The 16,312-nt window shown below is 35.0% G+C and overlaps 2 protein-coding genes across 4 annotated transcripts in view; one reads left to right on the top strand and one right to left on the bottom strand.

Moving 5' to 3' along the window:
- LOC140747444 (uncharacterized) overlaps nt 1–16,312 on the bottom strand; it is a 223,532-nt gene that overhangs the window by 125,531 nt on the left and 81,689 nt on the right. The window lies entirely within an intron of this gene.
- LOC140747446 (uncharacterized) overlaps nt 1–16,312 on the top strand; it is a 157,605-nt gene that overhangs the window by 91,676 nt on the left and 49,617 nt on the right. Inside the window, exon 3 of one of the 2 annotated variants that reach the window (XM_073079904.1) lies at nt 14,339–14,383. The exons of the other annotated variant lie outside the window; for it this stretch is intronic. The gene's annotated coding sequence lies outside the window, so the exon portion shown is untranslated. The remainder of the gene's footprint in view (nt 1–14,338; nt 14,384–16,312) is intronic. 2 annotated transcript variants of the gene reach the window in all.

The raw sequence follows: 16,312 nt of genomic DNA, 5'->3' as shown, positions 1-16,312 counted from the left end.
CTTAAGAAATTAAATAAGGGTAAATAGGTATTACGGTAATATTAAATTAACTTTATCGTGTCGAGGATTATTGCACCTCTGGGCTACTTAAGTTTATATCGTTTAGGCAATAGCTAACACGTAGGAAGCCTTTTTCCGTGTCAGCAAAAAAGTAACCTACTTGAGTCACGCACTTGTTTCTTTATTCGTTTTATCTACTGACTTCGCTCGCGGCGTCTGTCGCGTTATTATGATGATGATGAGAATAATTTGAAGAAAGGTAAGAGAGAAGGAAGGCGGTAGAATCTAGGGTTCGACAAGGTAGGTAACACCGCCACATCTATTTTAGTTTCATTTTTGATTTCAGTAGAAGACTGACTTATCAGGCGATCAGTTTAGTCTTCAGGAGTGGAAGTGCATTTGTAAGTGGCTATAGGAACAGTTGTTCTCAATCGACTTGATACATGAAAGACGGCAGATCCATGGAAGACGGCAGTGATCGCTTACTATCAGATGAACTGGAAGCTACTCAAGCCTTATACAAGAAAAAAAATATATATATTTTATGGTGGACAGTTTATGGTGGAGATTTGGATTTAAAGGACGATGGCCAACATTTTCGGCTATTTTTAGTTAATTTTCTAATGAAAAATATATGTGTAGTAAAAATATCATCACAAATAAATTTCTATTATAACACACACGACTAAGAAAAGCTGTGACCTTATCCAGGTTTTCTGTATAGTCCAATCCTTTGTTAGGGCATCATGACATAGACGCTATAACGATAGGTCATTTTATGAAATGGCGCAATTTCGCGAAATGATAAGGTACTTCATGATCGGCCTAATTTTATAAGCGGACTACGATACTAGACAGAAAATGTTTGCTCTTTTTGCTTATCTTCTTAACCATATTCTATCGTGCGTATAACTAAATGATATTTGGACCTTTGAGAAAACGTATGTCATACAAACAGCATATTTATTTTAGCTTCTTTCTCATACGAACATGACATTAGTATGATGATGACTATTGAGTACTGGTAGTGAGACAATCACAGATTGGGTACAAAACAAATACATGTCTGTGGGGACAATTGTGAGTTGTCTGCCACGTGATATAATCAAAGATCTGCATCAACCTAATATTGATTAATATTAGGATAGGCAAATTTTACACAACTTTCAGAACCATGTTTCAGAAATCTCAGTATTAAGGTTTTTAGTTAGAGTTAGTAATAATTGTTTTGTGATGTGCATATGATTTCAAAAATTTAAGGTGCGTGCCTGAGATTCGAATCTCGGACCCTTAGGCGGTATCATACTAAGAGATCACTTGCTTCTGCTCCTTATCAAGTCAAAATTATTGCACGACTCATGATGCGAAGCATCAGAGAGTGCTTTACGATCGAAAAATTTTTTTCGCTTCATTTTGGCGGCTATTTTTATTATTATAGCCTTGATAGTTCACGGAATCAAGATATTTTGCATACTATTGTCGAGATAATTTAATGGAGATTAATTCCATACTTTTTAAAAATTGATTTACTGCAATAGAATTGGAAAAAAACACCAAAATAGGTCAATAAATTTTCCTGTCCGTCATGTGTGAAACCTGAAAACACTGTAACTTGTGAAAAAATCCATCATTTGAGTTAAAAAAATTTTTAAAAAATTCTAATCGACGATTGTAGGTCACTGAATGCGAATGATTAATTAATTCAGTGTCGTTTAATTGCAATTAATAAAAAACGAAAACTACAAGACTGTATATATCTATAGATATTATGTACATTTATTCCACCAGGGGCGCTTGTTCAGTACCTTCTTCCTACTACAGCTGTTTTTTCGGCAATTAATTTTGAACGACTTAAGTTTTTTCTTTTTTTTTATATTTCATAATTAAATGAGCATTATGAGTCGTGCACTTTTGGATTTTCCAAACTTTTTTTGTCTGGTATCAACACAGCGGAACCATAACTGACATTATTAGTAGAAATTCGTAGAAGGCATTCGGTAAAAGGCATTAAACGTATTCAATTATTCCAACATCAAACACATGTTGGGTTTAATCAATTTGAACTTTGAGTTAAATGTATGCTCTAACAAATGTGACGACTTTTGGGTATCACATAGAGACCCTTCCTGTGGCCAGTTAAAGGACGGAAGTACAACAATTTCAACAGAACCCTCGGGATAAATAAGGGACAATTACATTACCATTTGCGAGTAAGCGGTGACCGATTAATGTTATTTATGATGGATTCAATTACTGGATGAAACCCGGCTTCACCTCTTTATCTGTTATATAATAACACAAGTAATACTTTCCTTGTGTATTTAGTCAACAAGTAATTTTAATTACTCTTTATACAATATTAAGACTAGTGTTGTGTAGTAACTGATAATAAAAAAATAAAAAATCTAGATAAAAATTACATTTACTTTATCAAGGAATCTCAAGTATATTTTTGTTTATGTATATATATTTAATTTAATATGTAAGAAGTGTTAAACACATACTTAAGTTTTAAAATTATTTACCGTTTGCGTTAAGATCCAGAATTTAGATAAATCCATTAAAAATAAAAAAGCACTATAGTTCGTTAATTTTACAATTTTTTAACAAAAACGAAATGTTATTTTTAATCGAAGTTTTCGAAGGTATGTAAAGTCTATCAATTCGCATTTGGCTAGCGCGGTGGACAATGACCTAATCCTGCTCATTCTAAGAGGAGACCTGTGCCCAGCAGTGGGACAGTAATGGGTTGATGATAAGTTGATGGTGAAACGTCACTATTGTGAACATAAATATTTTTTTAACAAATTTTCTAGTTATTCGCCGGAACTCACACAACGACCTAAACAAGGCCTATTGTCTCTACATACACGTTCAGCTTTCGAGATGCGGAAATATTATTATTATTCTTTTTCCGTTTCGCACAATGTAATTACTTTCGTAACCGTTCACAGTAAAACAAGTACATTTAGACATGTTATTATTCTGAATGGTATATTTTTCGTTTTATACTTTTATTTCTGTTTATGACATACCAATTTCTTCGTTTTAATAGAAGCTCGAGTGTTTTTTGTAGGTAAGGGAAAACATATGAGCGACATTGTGTTACTACACGAACGACCCGTGGTCGGTCGTCGGTCGCTAGCGACAGGCAGCGGTGGTTGGCGACAGTTATCGGCGATCGTTGTCGACGAGCGGGGACAGTCGGACAGACGGTCGTCGGCGTGGGCTGTCGCTCGTATATAAGCTGCCTGTCCACACTTCACAGTCACCCACAAACATGTATAGTACTAATCTAACCCAGATCGTATTGGAGTTATACCTGAGGTCAGCTAACATGCGTTGCTACGTTTGAGGTCTAAGTTGGATAACTTTGGATTTGTCCTTCAATTCAGAACATGACAGCTACTCTGCAGTTATTAAGCAGAATAAAGTGTAGCCGTAGTCCCATTAGTGTCGTACCACATAGGATTTTACCCCTTTCAAATTGTAAGCCACTACCATATACAACCGTATACCTGCATGGAAATAGGAAAATTACTTGACCCAAGAAGCACTTAGCACTTTGTATAAAGTTAAAGGAGTTTAACAGAGTGGCGGCGTGCGGAACGGACAACTCTGAAGCGAGTGTGCATTTTTAATGAATACGTCATAAAACAATCTCGGCGCCTCGTATGTCCTACGTTATGAGTTGTTATGAGCATGACCTTTCAGTAAATGAAGCGTATGATGGTGGGTGTGGAATAATTTGCCGCTATTGCCGTATTTTACAACGTTTTTATTAACTTGCCTCGGGTCTTCTCTGTTCGGGTGGAATTTGTAATTACTTTTAAGTAGTAGAGTGCTGCGGTGTTCTGGTTTGAAGGCTATGGTAAGGGAGACACTTTTTCGAGGCGTTTCAACTTAGTCGTCAGCGTAGCAACCACATACCATCAGGTGAACTTCATGCTCGTTTAATATGTCCATATTACGAAAATGCTTGGTGGCTTAGCTTCTCACTTACGTGTCTAGTATTTAAATTAAGATTAGGGTATCTCAGATAAATATACCCTTACCACGCTTTTCAAATTGGAAAATTGCTTAACACTGAAGGAAGAATACCTACGGAGTCGAATCACAAAGGTTTCTACTACCTTGAAAACATAAACATTGGTCAGTTAGAGTTGACATTGCACACTTTAATACAATTTTATAAAAATAGTACAAAGCTGAATGGCAAACTAAAATTAGAAGTCAGTAACTTTTTGCGGTTCGTGCCCAGAATAATCCCGGATTTGGGAACAGCATTTTTCGAGCTGCACGTTTCGGGAGAGCTGTAAACAAGCGGACAATTGTCTCAACTGTTGGAACTATTGTGGTTTGAATTGAGTTTATGATTTTACTTACTTTTTGTTAGCGAGTCGCAAAGGACATGTAGTGTACATTTAGTTTGTTATAAATCTTACTGCTTGAGCTGATTTTGAGCGAGTATTGTGGGATATTAAGAATTTTGTAGAGCAATTCTTTAATACTTTTTGAAACGTGATAAAATCGGTATGGTTCGACCGGGGAGGTACCACCGCTATATTTATTTGTAGCGTGAGCAATTCTTGCATTTCTATGGAAAGGTGTAGACGCAGGTTGACTTACATAATTTACGAACCGACGATTTTAATCGTTAGGAGTAGTTAACGCATCGCTGTTATCGGTTTCAGGTACAACCCTAGTTATGTATGGAATTGATTGCAGTTGCCCATGTTTAGCAGTGATACCTACCTCAGGTAGACTGCATGTCTGCATATTGTGATCTTAAAAAATCTTTTCAAAAACAAGTTTTTTATAACGTCATTTTGTTGTATATGTGGGCGCGCCGGTAGGTAGATCTACAATGGTATTTCGATTCAACTAATTTAACCAATATTTATAAAAATATAGTTAAAATAATTAAATGAATAAGCGTTAATGCCACCATAGTAACAATAACACCCAAGCAAAACACCAAACAGTTCAGAGCACCACCGTGCCGTGCCCACTATTGGACAACTTCTGATCTGTTGACAGTTGCGCGCCCCTTTTTTATACCATGATACAGGTAGCCAATTGTTAATACGGAGCGGTAGTTCGAAATTAATATCATGTGATTTTAAAAACGGAATATTTATATACATGAAATGAAGCATTCTCCCACACGGCCATTCTGACGAGCAGCCGTTACGGCTCGCGAACAAAAGTTTAAAAAAATCAAATTCAATAATATTAAAGAAGTGGATAAACTACTTTAGATTCGCGGATAATATAGTCTCAATATTAACCACAGAAGCCAAATCTCATGGTACACAAAACACGTAACTTTAATTGGTTAACCCCATAACCGGTGTCTAATAGTGTAAATAAATGGTCGTGTCACATGAAAAGAACTGCCAAATCACATGGCTGATGTCAAGTCACATGACATCATAAATTCGCTAAGTCACATAGCTTACGTACATAATTGATTGTTATCTGAAAAGAATTGCCAAATCACATGGCTGATGTCAAGTCACATGACATCATAAATTCGCTAAGTCACATAGCTTACGTACGTAATTGATTATTATCTGAAAAGAATTGCCAAATCACATGGCTGATGTCAAGTCACATGACATCATAAATTCGCTAAGTCACATAGCGTACGTACGTAATTGATTATTATCTGAAAAGAATTGCCAAATCACATGGCTGATGTCAAGTCTCATGACATCATAAATTCGCTAAGTCACATAGCGTACGTACGTAATTGATTATTATCTGAAAAGAATTGCCAAATCACATGGCTGATGTCAAGTCTCATGACATCATAAATTCGCTAAGTCACATAGCGTACGTACGTAATTGATTATTATCTGAAAAGATTTGCCAAATCACATGGCTGATGTCAAGTCACATGACATCATAAATTCGCTAAGTCACATAGCGTACGTACGTAATTGATTATTATCTGAAAAGAATTGCCAAATCACATGGCTGATGTCAAGTCTCATGACATCATAAATTCGCTAAGTCACATAGCGTACGTACGTAATTGATTATTATCTGAAAAGATTTGCCAAATCACATGGCTGATGTCAAGTCACATGACATCATAAATTCGCTAAGTCACATAGCGTACGTACGTAATTGATTATTATCTGAAAAGAATTGCCAAATCACATGGCTGATGTCAAGTCTCATGACATCATAAATTCGCTAAGTCACATAGCGTACGTACGTAATTGATTATTATCTGAAAAGAATTGCTAAATCACATGGCACTCGGGTTATTATCAAACATAAACGTGACTGTTGGCCAGACAATCATCGATATGCAAGACAATCCCGATAACACAGAACTTACAATCCACATACCGTTCCAAAGTTCGCAGGTACTCAAGAGAAACACGAAGTTTTTACCAGATTTTTGACTGTCGATACTGTCATTGCTTCACAGGGTTCACAGTCATCTGACATGTTCAAATAGTTTCCTTTCCATAGCACATGTTCTCGTAGTCTGAAAACACATTACATTATATGTATAATCAATAATTATATACGAAATAACGAGAGAGCTCCGCGTTTCGTTCATGGTTTGAGAGTAAAATCTACAGATCTTTTCGTTTGGCTCGCTTAAATCTATGGCATAGTCTTCTGCGTCGTACAAACGTACACTGGGTAGACTACAGATACCCTTGAGAATATATTTCCCGATGTGTAGTTCTTCACGATGTCTTCCTTTACTGAATTTGTTATAATGTGTCTGACTATCTCAGACAGGATTTTTTGAAAATCATTAATGCCTTTTAAGTCAGCTCATTTGACTATGACAGAATTTTATAAGAAACTATTCGAGACCTGCTCAAAACCATGCACGAGTGCTTTTCTTATTTAGAACTGTAAACAAATAAGCTGTAACAAGCATACAAATAAAAAAGTAAAAGTTAATTTCAAACCGAAAAACCTGATGTCTACAACACAAATGTGTGAAAATAATAATAAAGTGAATTGTCACGTTCAAAACAGTTTTAATGTCAACTTTACATACAGTAAAGAAAATATCAGAGCAGCAAGTACTCCGTGGTCGTTATTCTTAATAAAATAATTAAAATACTATTGCCTTACCATAACATGAGCTATAGTTCGTACCGTTCATGTGATGACGTCAAATGCCAACGAAATAACACTCTGAAGTCCACAGTTACATTACAACGAAAACCAGGTCATTAAACGTAAAAAGTTATTGGAGTCATCCTACCTTCATTATATTATTTACCTTATATCATTTTACTTTTACCTTGATTATTACAATTACCTTCGTTTGTGCGATAGGCATTGCTGCAAACAAAGTCTTTACCACACAATAATGATCACACATTGCAGAGTCCAATTTGACAGTAGTATATGTACTCTCTTGTCTCTTTTTCTTTTTGCAGTATTCGATTTTTCGAATTTTATCAGAATTTGCAGTAGGTATATAATTGCTCGTCCGAACCTGACTTTGACTTATAAATCTGCAAAGATATACATTTTAATTCGTAGAATAACAAACAGCGGTCGAAACAGTATGAACACAAAACAATAACGAATATTTTCTGGTATGAACCGCGAGTTCCAATAGATACAATATCTGATAATAATAGAATTACCTATTTCAATTTAATATAACACATACGTTACAGTATCTGTTATCACCAGAAATTGTGAATAACTTCCAAAAGTTATTGTAATTAACCATTTGCAAGAATAATAAGTATACCTACAAATACCGTTATTTCGTCCCGGATTGATTTATACATAATACTCGCTCACACACAAAAACTTTAAACCAAATTTTAGAAGTAGCAGACAAGCATGCAGTCCACCTGATGGTAAGTGGCTACTGAGGCCCATCAATATCTTGAACACAGCAGACCCTAACACTGCTGTATGGTATTGGTATTGCCGGACCATAAAAGTTTCTACCACCTTTATAACCTTTACCCTTTATCTATGTAACGACGACAAAATTATGAATAGGAGAAAAACACGCCGAATTGTTTCGTACAATATAAACATTGCGTGCGTGAATATTCTGAATTTGTTATATCCACAGCCGTATATCTAGACGTAATGTCGTCATCTGCACAGTTACAAAACTAAATAAAATAACAACAAACTCCTCATGTCAATGAATAATTAAAACGTTTAGATTGTTAGCTAGATTACATGATGGTATAGTTGACTTACCACTGTTAAAGTATTCACTAAAGGTACCAACATAATATAATTTCACACGTAAAGTCTAGGATCGTGATGTACGTCATCTCGAAATGTATTATTTACTATGACACAAAATAAGAAAGAAGATCCAATAACAATTTAAACTACTGTAAAACAAGTTCAAACTTTAAGTTATTATTAAAAATACTTGATCGACTCCGAGCGAGGCTGATGAATTGTCTTTATTAAATTAAACCTTTAAACACATTTGACCGATCAAAATGCTTACAGCTTTGCACCATTATGATAACTGTTTTTTTTTTCTACAGTCAGCTAAGCTTCGATTCTCTTTACATATGAAAATTTTAAAGTGGATTGCAAGTAGTTACACATTATGTCACAAAAAACATGTGAAAAACATAGAAGACTGAAGGTTTATTAATAAGTTATAACTTACGTTAATTCACCATTTTACCTAGTCCAATACACCGTTGGGGTTACAATGCGAACACTATCAAACTCCTTTTCTTCAGCTTTACCTCCATGTATACTTCGTAAATTGTAACCACCAAAATCTAAATGTTACATTTTCATTCAAGTTTCGTCCACGTCGACATCACAAGTCAATTGTTGTTACAAAACCCCCCAATAAGCAGCTTTTACAGATTCTGGGAACAAGCGCTAGGTAAATATTATTAGATAGCATCCTATTAAATATGACAAGCATTGGTTGAGAGTTTCAATGACCACAATACAAATGTAACCTATGCATTTGCAATAATAATAAGGCCATCACCGATAGCTATCACGGTGTTCCAGGTGAAACTAGAAATAAAACTTACGATATTTACGGGCCATGGAATTGCGATGGTAAAAAGTATGCTACCTGATTTATCAAACCTTTTACTTCCAAAATAATCTTCATTGTGACTAGTTTTATTTTAAGACTGGGAGTTTATTACGAATGTTAAATGCATTACAACGAATACATACAAAAGATATCAGAACTTGTATTCACAATCTTAAAATATTTTTTGCAGCGTAATAATTTAAAAGAATATGATCATTGTTCATCTACTTATTGAGCATCGCCTCTTAAAGCGTTGCTATAAGTAACGAAACTGTGAAAAGCATAGTTGAAATTACTCGAATATTTTAAAAAGCCAAAACATTTCTAAAAAAATGTCGGTACCTACACGTATGATTGTTAATTTTTTCGCGCATAACCAAACATTTTCATATTAGTGATTCTTATAATCTTTAACAACTTTCAAAAAGCAAAAAATAGCAAGTTTAACAATCGAAAATATAAAAACCATTGGTTTGATCATACCGGAGCGCCAATCGTTCGCCAATGAATCTCGGCGCAAATGAGTCTTAATTACGTAGACAGTTAACATGGATGATGCTAACCACCTTCCACCTCCTCAATTTTCATACCCAAGCTTGCGGTACCCAAGCTTGCGGTTGCTTTCACACGCTTGCTAAAATAATGCACATAAAATTATTACAATATTTAGACAAACCGTACACGTTACTCACGCAACCGGTTTCATCATGTGTTTCACACACAGCTCCTCCAATGTCGAAAGCCTTGTCCATATCGCCTCCATTGCGCGTCCCAAACTGTCGTCAGGAGTACAGCCACGATAAATTCTTCAGTAGAACACTTCCTATACACGCGGTTGATTTATCTTCTGTTACCGTTACTTTAAAACTATTACGTAATAAAATGGCGTATCCTATCCCGATTCTGATGTGGGCGCGCCGGTAGGTAGATCTACAATGGTATTTCGATTCAACTAATTTAACCAATATTTATAAAAATATAGTTAAAATAATTAAATGAATAAGCGTTAATGCCACCATAGTAACAATAACACCCAAGCAAAACACCAAACAGTTCAGAGCACCACCGTGCCGTGCCCACTATTGGACAACTTCTGATCTGTTGACAGTTGCGCGCCCCTTTTTTATACCATGATACAGGTAGCCAATTGTTAATACGGAGCGGTAGTTCGAAATTAATATCATGTGATTTTAAAAACGGAATATTTATATATATGAAATGAAGCATTCTCCCACATATATTTTCTTATTAATTATACATGAGGATACATATGTCCGCCATATTTTACTTGGAATAACGTCACTAAACTAATCAAGCATTATCGTCCAAAGCAAAATTTCAGTTCAACCTATTAAGGTCAACTATTCTGTAATTCAGTTGCAAGATTTAATTAACTTACAATCCAATTTAAATAAAAGCCCGTACAATAGAAAAATACATTTGATTTAAAACAATAGCACAAACCCGAAGCAATATTCAAATCATGGTAGACTACACGGAAACCGAAGTAGGACGTGGATTTTGCAACGTGCACGTTTACCCGTCCAATTTCATGTTAGTTGAATCAATAGTTTTTGCGCGGACGTGATGGAACTCCGGATAATATTCAAATGTATGCAGATTGGTGATTGGTTTTTGGGTTCTATGATCGCCTGGTACATTTTTTAACGTTCCTTACTTGAAATAAACGGCGTCGGTCCTTAATCTTTGCAAATAGTAACCAAAAATTTCAAAATAAACTCAACTTAACCAGTCATATTCGGTTGTAACGTAGTTGGTTTGGGGTTCGAGAAAAGTTCTATAAGAGTCGGTTTTAGGCAAAAATCCCTTAAACTTATTCTAGTGTAATCTTATAATGTAAAATAAGAGAATCAACATTATGAAGTGGGTCTTAGGCAATCAATAGTTTTTGATATTTGGCTTATTTTTTATAATATAGGAGTAGGAGACGAGCATAGTATAGCATGGTAAGTGGCTACTGCCGCCCATGGATATCTGCAATCAACCCCAGATAGGATTAGATATTCCTATCTGAGGTCGGCCACAGATGCGCCGCTACCCCTGAGGATTAAGCTGAAACGCCTCGGATAAGTATGTCTCCCTTATCACACCCTTCAAACCAGAACTCAGCAGCGCTTGACACTTGACATGTTAATGGGCAGAAATAGGTGTGGCGATATTGCCGCCGGAGTCGAACAAAAGGTTCTAACACCATAAAAAATAAGTCTAAATAAATCTAAAATAAGTGGATCGACATGATGAAGCATGCAGGCATTGAATAGTTTTTGCGCGGATGTGGTAGAACTCCGAATAATATTCAAATGTATGCAGATAGGAGCAAAAACGGAATATTGTAGATTGCAGACCGCCAACGATGGCATTATACGTGTTTTTGAATAATTCGGTCGGTAATATTCGGTCGGTAATTTATATTTCCAGTTCAAAATGGTTTGAATATACGCTTGGGTTGCAGCATTATTAGTTTTATTAGTGATAGTTAATTTTATCAACGTGTTAATGCGGTTCATTTTACATTTTAATACGCTTTTATTAGCTTCAGACGTATGTATGTTGGTATGTTAGTATGTAACGGAATCTTTGAATATGATTTTAACCCCCTTCAAAACGTCGGATTAACTCGAAATTTGGCATACTTATTAAGGACCGATGACAATTCAATATTTTAAACATTCTGACCCGTTATCCGTACTAGGATAATCAGGATCAGCGATTTTTGTTTTCCTGAGACCCGGAAGGTCTGCGTTAAGACCAATAAAGGAATCTACCAGGCGCGCCGATCACCTAACCTGACCTGACCTGACCTGACCTGACCTGGCCTGACCTGACCTGACCTGACCTGACCTCAACTTCGACGCGTCCGTTGTTAATAGCATCATGAAGCGGTGTCTCATCATCCTTATTCATTCAGCACTTCAACATCTGCACCTTCCTTTAACAAGATTTCCACTATTTCATTGTTCCCATTTCTTGCTGCCAAATGTAAAGGCATATATGATTTCAGCTCATCGTCATAGTCACAACTTATATTATTAACTCGAGCTGTAAAATTAATTAAACTACTAACAGTTTTAAAATCTCTGCAGGCAGCAGCAACACAAAGAGAAGAAATTCTAGAATTATTTTTGATATTAACATCATCATGCTGTAATATTAAATCGATGATTGGACGACATCCTTTTGAAATGGCTAGATGTAAAGCAGTTGACCGTTTTTCTCTTGAGTATTGCCATCAGCGCCTGTTTTTAAAAGATGCTCTATCATCCTTTTTCCGTGATTACTTTTATCCAAGATAGAGGACCTGGGATATGGTATAAATTATGAAAGAAAGCAGTTAGCATTGGCAATTCGGATGTCATTCAACAACTCCTCTGGGATTTTCACGTTAACAATAAAAATAAACACCAATGTAAAACACCACTTCATACAGCTGTGTTAAACAATGACCCAATATTCATTTTTGCACTGCTAAGCAAAGGTGCTGATGCTGATTCGAAAGATAAACTTGATAATACGCTATGTAATAATCGTTAAAATAATCGCTAAAATAATCACTAAAAAATGAAAAATAAATAATAGTTAAAAAAAACTAAAAAATACGCTTTTATAAAAAATTCGACCAAAAAATGAAAAATAAATAATAGTTTAAAAAAACTAAAAAAATACACTTTTTATAGAAAATCCAACTAAAAAATAGAAAATATTTTTTTTTTAAATTTGACGCTTTTTTTACAATAAAAAAATATTTTTATCTTATTTACACTATTCTTAATTCAAATTTAAAAAAAAATATATTTTCTATTTTTTAGTTGGATTTTCTATAAAAAGTGTATTTTTTTAGTTTTTTTAAACTATTATTTATTTACTCGTATATGCAAGTTAAAAGTTCTGTAAAGTAACTGCATTTAATATCATCAAAATTTTGTTTGAAACTGAATATAAACTTCTGTTTTGAACTGAATGTACTGTGTTTATTAGTGTAAGAAGTTTATATATAACAAGGTTGAATATAATAGATATATTTGTTACATTAAATTAATAAGGAGATCGTTCCTTGCCTTACATTTATATATTAAGTGCTCTACCATTTAACTGTTACGTAGTTGCACTGGCTTTGCTGTTGGAAGTTACTGAAGGCTCAGAAAACGATTACCCTGGCAGACACTCGCTAGTTAAGACCCAATAAAACTGTACTTTCTAGCGTAAATCGATAAAAATAGCGCAATAAAACTTTTTATGGGAGAACTCAAAGGAGCATCTTATAAATTATACGGATGTCGTGACAATTGTACCGATGTTGAAGTTGAATTTTTATTATACAACAAATCTTACGGAAGGTACGAGTATGATGACTTCATCCCTTATGGTACTTTATTGTATTTTTTTACAATATAAGAGTAGCAGACGAGCATGCAGTCTACCTGATGGTAGAGCTACTGCCACCCATGGACATCGATAATCAACCCCAGATAGGATAAGATTCAACCTGAGGTTGGTCACGGATGCGCCGCAGGACTAAGCTGGAACGCCTCGGAAAACTATGTCTCCCTTACCACATCTCAAACCAGAACATAGCAGCGCTTGACACTGCTGTATTTAGGTAGGAATAATTATGATATGTTTAACTACCCACTGACAATGCGAATAAAATCTTTGTGTTTTTTGACATGCTAGGAAATATACCTACTTATGTTTATAGAGCCCTAACAGGCTAACCCTAACTAATGTAATCAATTTTAATAGTTTTTGGCCTATCACAGTTCAAAGTTTGACAATTTGGGTGGACAAAAATTGGCTTTTAGAAACTGTTTCTTAAATAATCATTATAATTTCAGTTAATAGGTAAGATGAGTATATTCGCGATGGGTACTTAATTAAGTAGTATAATTATTATGAGATCAGTTTCACGGTAACTTTACACTGGATATATTATAAATACTTATTGAGGTTTCATAAGCCGCTGGTTTTTAGGTTCATTTATCTTCTGCATTAATAATATAAAGCTGAATAAATTGTATTTTGTACACTGTAAGTATGAGTGGTACTATTTAAAAAAACGTATGTGAAGGCGTAGGGCATAGCTACTACAGTACATACATAAAATCAATAAAAATAAAACAATTCCAATTAGGCTACCCACACACGCCCGTTCAGAGAGCGCTGTAGGTGGCAGTTTGACTGTGCTAATTGCCTTACATAATTCGCAAAACACTGTTAGCGACAGGGCTTAGTATTTGCTAATTATAGTCGTGTTATTTATTCGATTTTCTCTCGTTCCAGGCAATTTCGAAGGTGTAGGAGTACCAGCTTCCACATGCCACCTAAGTAAGCTAAGTAGCGATCATCTATAGAAATTTAATTCATTTGATGGATTTCGTACAGTATTTTTAGTTAGAATACCATACATTCGACCATTATGCATATAAAAGTATTAGGACACGCGGTAGTGCGTCAGTCAAGTTCTCAAAAAATCTGGCGATACCGCACCGTGTGTTTTATACGAGTGACCTCAGATATCTTCATGCTTTTATGTCAATGACATTGTCTCCGCTTCCGTGCAACTGTTTTAATAGCAACACTGCAATATAGTGCATATTCAAGGTTTTAGTAAAACCAATCCATTCATCACTCTGTTCTATACAACAGTCATTGAAAAAAAATAACATATTGACTTTCGCTAGATGATTTATGTGAATTAAAACATTATTAAGCGATAAAACCTTTGAAATTGAAAACAATAGAATCACGCCAAGATTTACGAGTATGAATTTCGATTCTAACGTCAATCAACGTTTCGATTAGCGGTTACAGTATCGACTTTTCATTAACGTCATATATGATAGACGCCTCGATTTCCCGCCTTTGACAGCCTTTGACACAATCGATACCCAATACTCCTACAATGTCCAATAACCAGAAGTTCGTGAACATTAATCAATTTACTTTTGTGGAGACATCCAATAAATAGCGGAGGAAAAGTTTAAAGTGCCCTTCCCGATCATAACATCGTCTGAGGTTTTTCCAGCCTTCTGGGCTGTTGAAACTTTCTCCATTAAAACTAATATTTGTGTTAATTTATTATGAAATGCACTGAACTATGGCATCACGAGCTCAAGTGTAGAACGGTGGAGGCCATAAAACTTTGCAGAATGCTCCAAGTCTGAACATCATAATAACATTCATTTACATTTCATTCAATTGGATCCAGTTCCTTCACTTCTAAATTAGGTTACATAGTTTCATAAAAGTTTACTGGCGAATAGTTTCGAAGGCAATGTAATAAATATTAAATTTTTGTATTGGAAAATAGCATTCTCTGAAGTTATCAATTTTAAATTCAGTGAGTTGAGTGAAACTGTAGTGCAAGTAGTCTGTAATATTTATTTTTATAAAGTTGCAAGTGCAGTCCATCTGATTTAAAGTGGATACTGCCGTTTATGGACATCTAAAATCAATGGCATATGGAATAGGAGTCCTACTTGAAATTGGTCACAGATTCACTGCTATTCCTAAGGATTAAAAGGGAAACCTTAAACAATTAATCGTCGTCAATTACTGTCCCACTGCTGGGATGGGTCTCCCCACAAAGTGATGAGTGTTAAAGCCATTGTCAACCACTCTGATTAAGTGCGCGTTAGTAGAATTCACACAAGTGTTCAGACTTTTAAAGAACTCTCAGGCGTTGATTTTTTTTACGATTTTTAGGGTTCCGTAGGCAATCCTCATCCTCATCCTATTTTTGTGTCACATAACTAAGTATTGTTGAAAATAATAAAATGAATAAAAATGAGTACAAAATAATGAATATTTGGTGGTACGGAAGCCTCCATGTGCGAGTTCGACTCGTACTTGGCGAATTATTTTCTAACGTTAAAGCAACTTCAAATCAGAGTAATCAGTAGCATATTCGAACCTCTCTAGTAATAGGACAAAGCTAGTACTACTTTTACACTTGCATATATATAAATTCGTATTGTTGATGTTTTATATAAAAGGCAGTGCACCATTTATTATTGATTAATGGTTATATGGATTTGAATAAATAGGTTTCCATTCATTCGCTCCAGCCACCCCTAAAATCAATAGCTTGTAAATATATCGGTTCGTGTCAGGAATCATTAACCTTGTTGCAGTTTTTATCACTTCACATTCCACTGCCCTTCGAATAGTATTCATCTATACATGTAAATAAAATTGAAGTGTCCGTTTGTATTTTCAATATAACAACTTTTAACTTAACGCTTATGAAAGCAT

This window comes from Epargyreus clarus, unplaced genomic scaffold, assembly GCF_041222505.1.
Source record: "Epargyreus clarus isolate Ecla_fem2 unplaced genomic scaffold, WU_Ecla_fem_2.2 ptg000014l, whole genome shotgun sequence".
NCBI classification, from domain to species: domain Eukaryota; kingdom Metazoa; phylum Arthropoda; class Insecta; order Lepidoptera; family Hesperiidae; genus Epargyreus; species Epargyreus clarus.
Note: the sequence above shows the minus strand (reverse complement) of the source record. Positions and strands in the feature narration are given on the sequence as shown.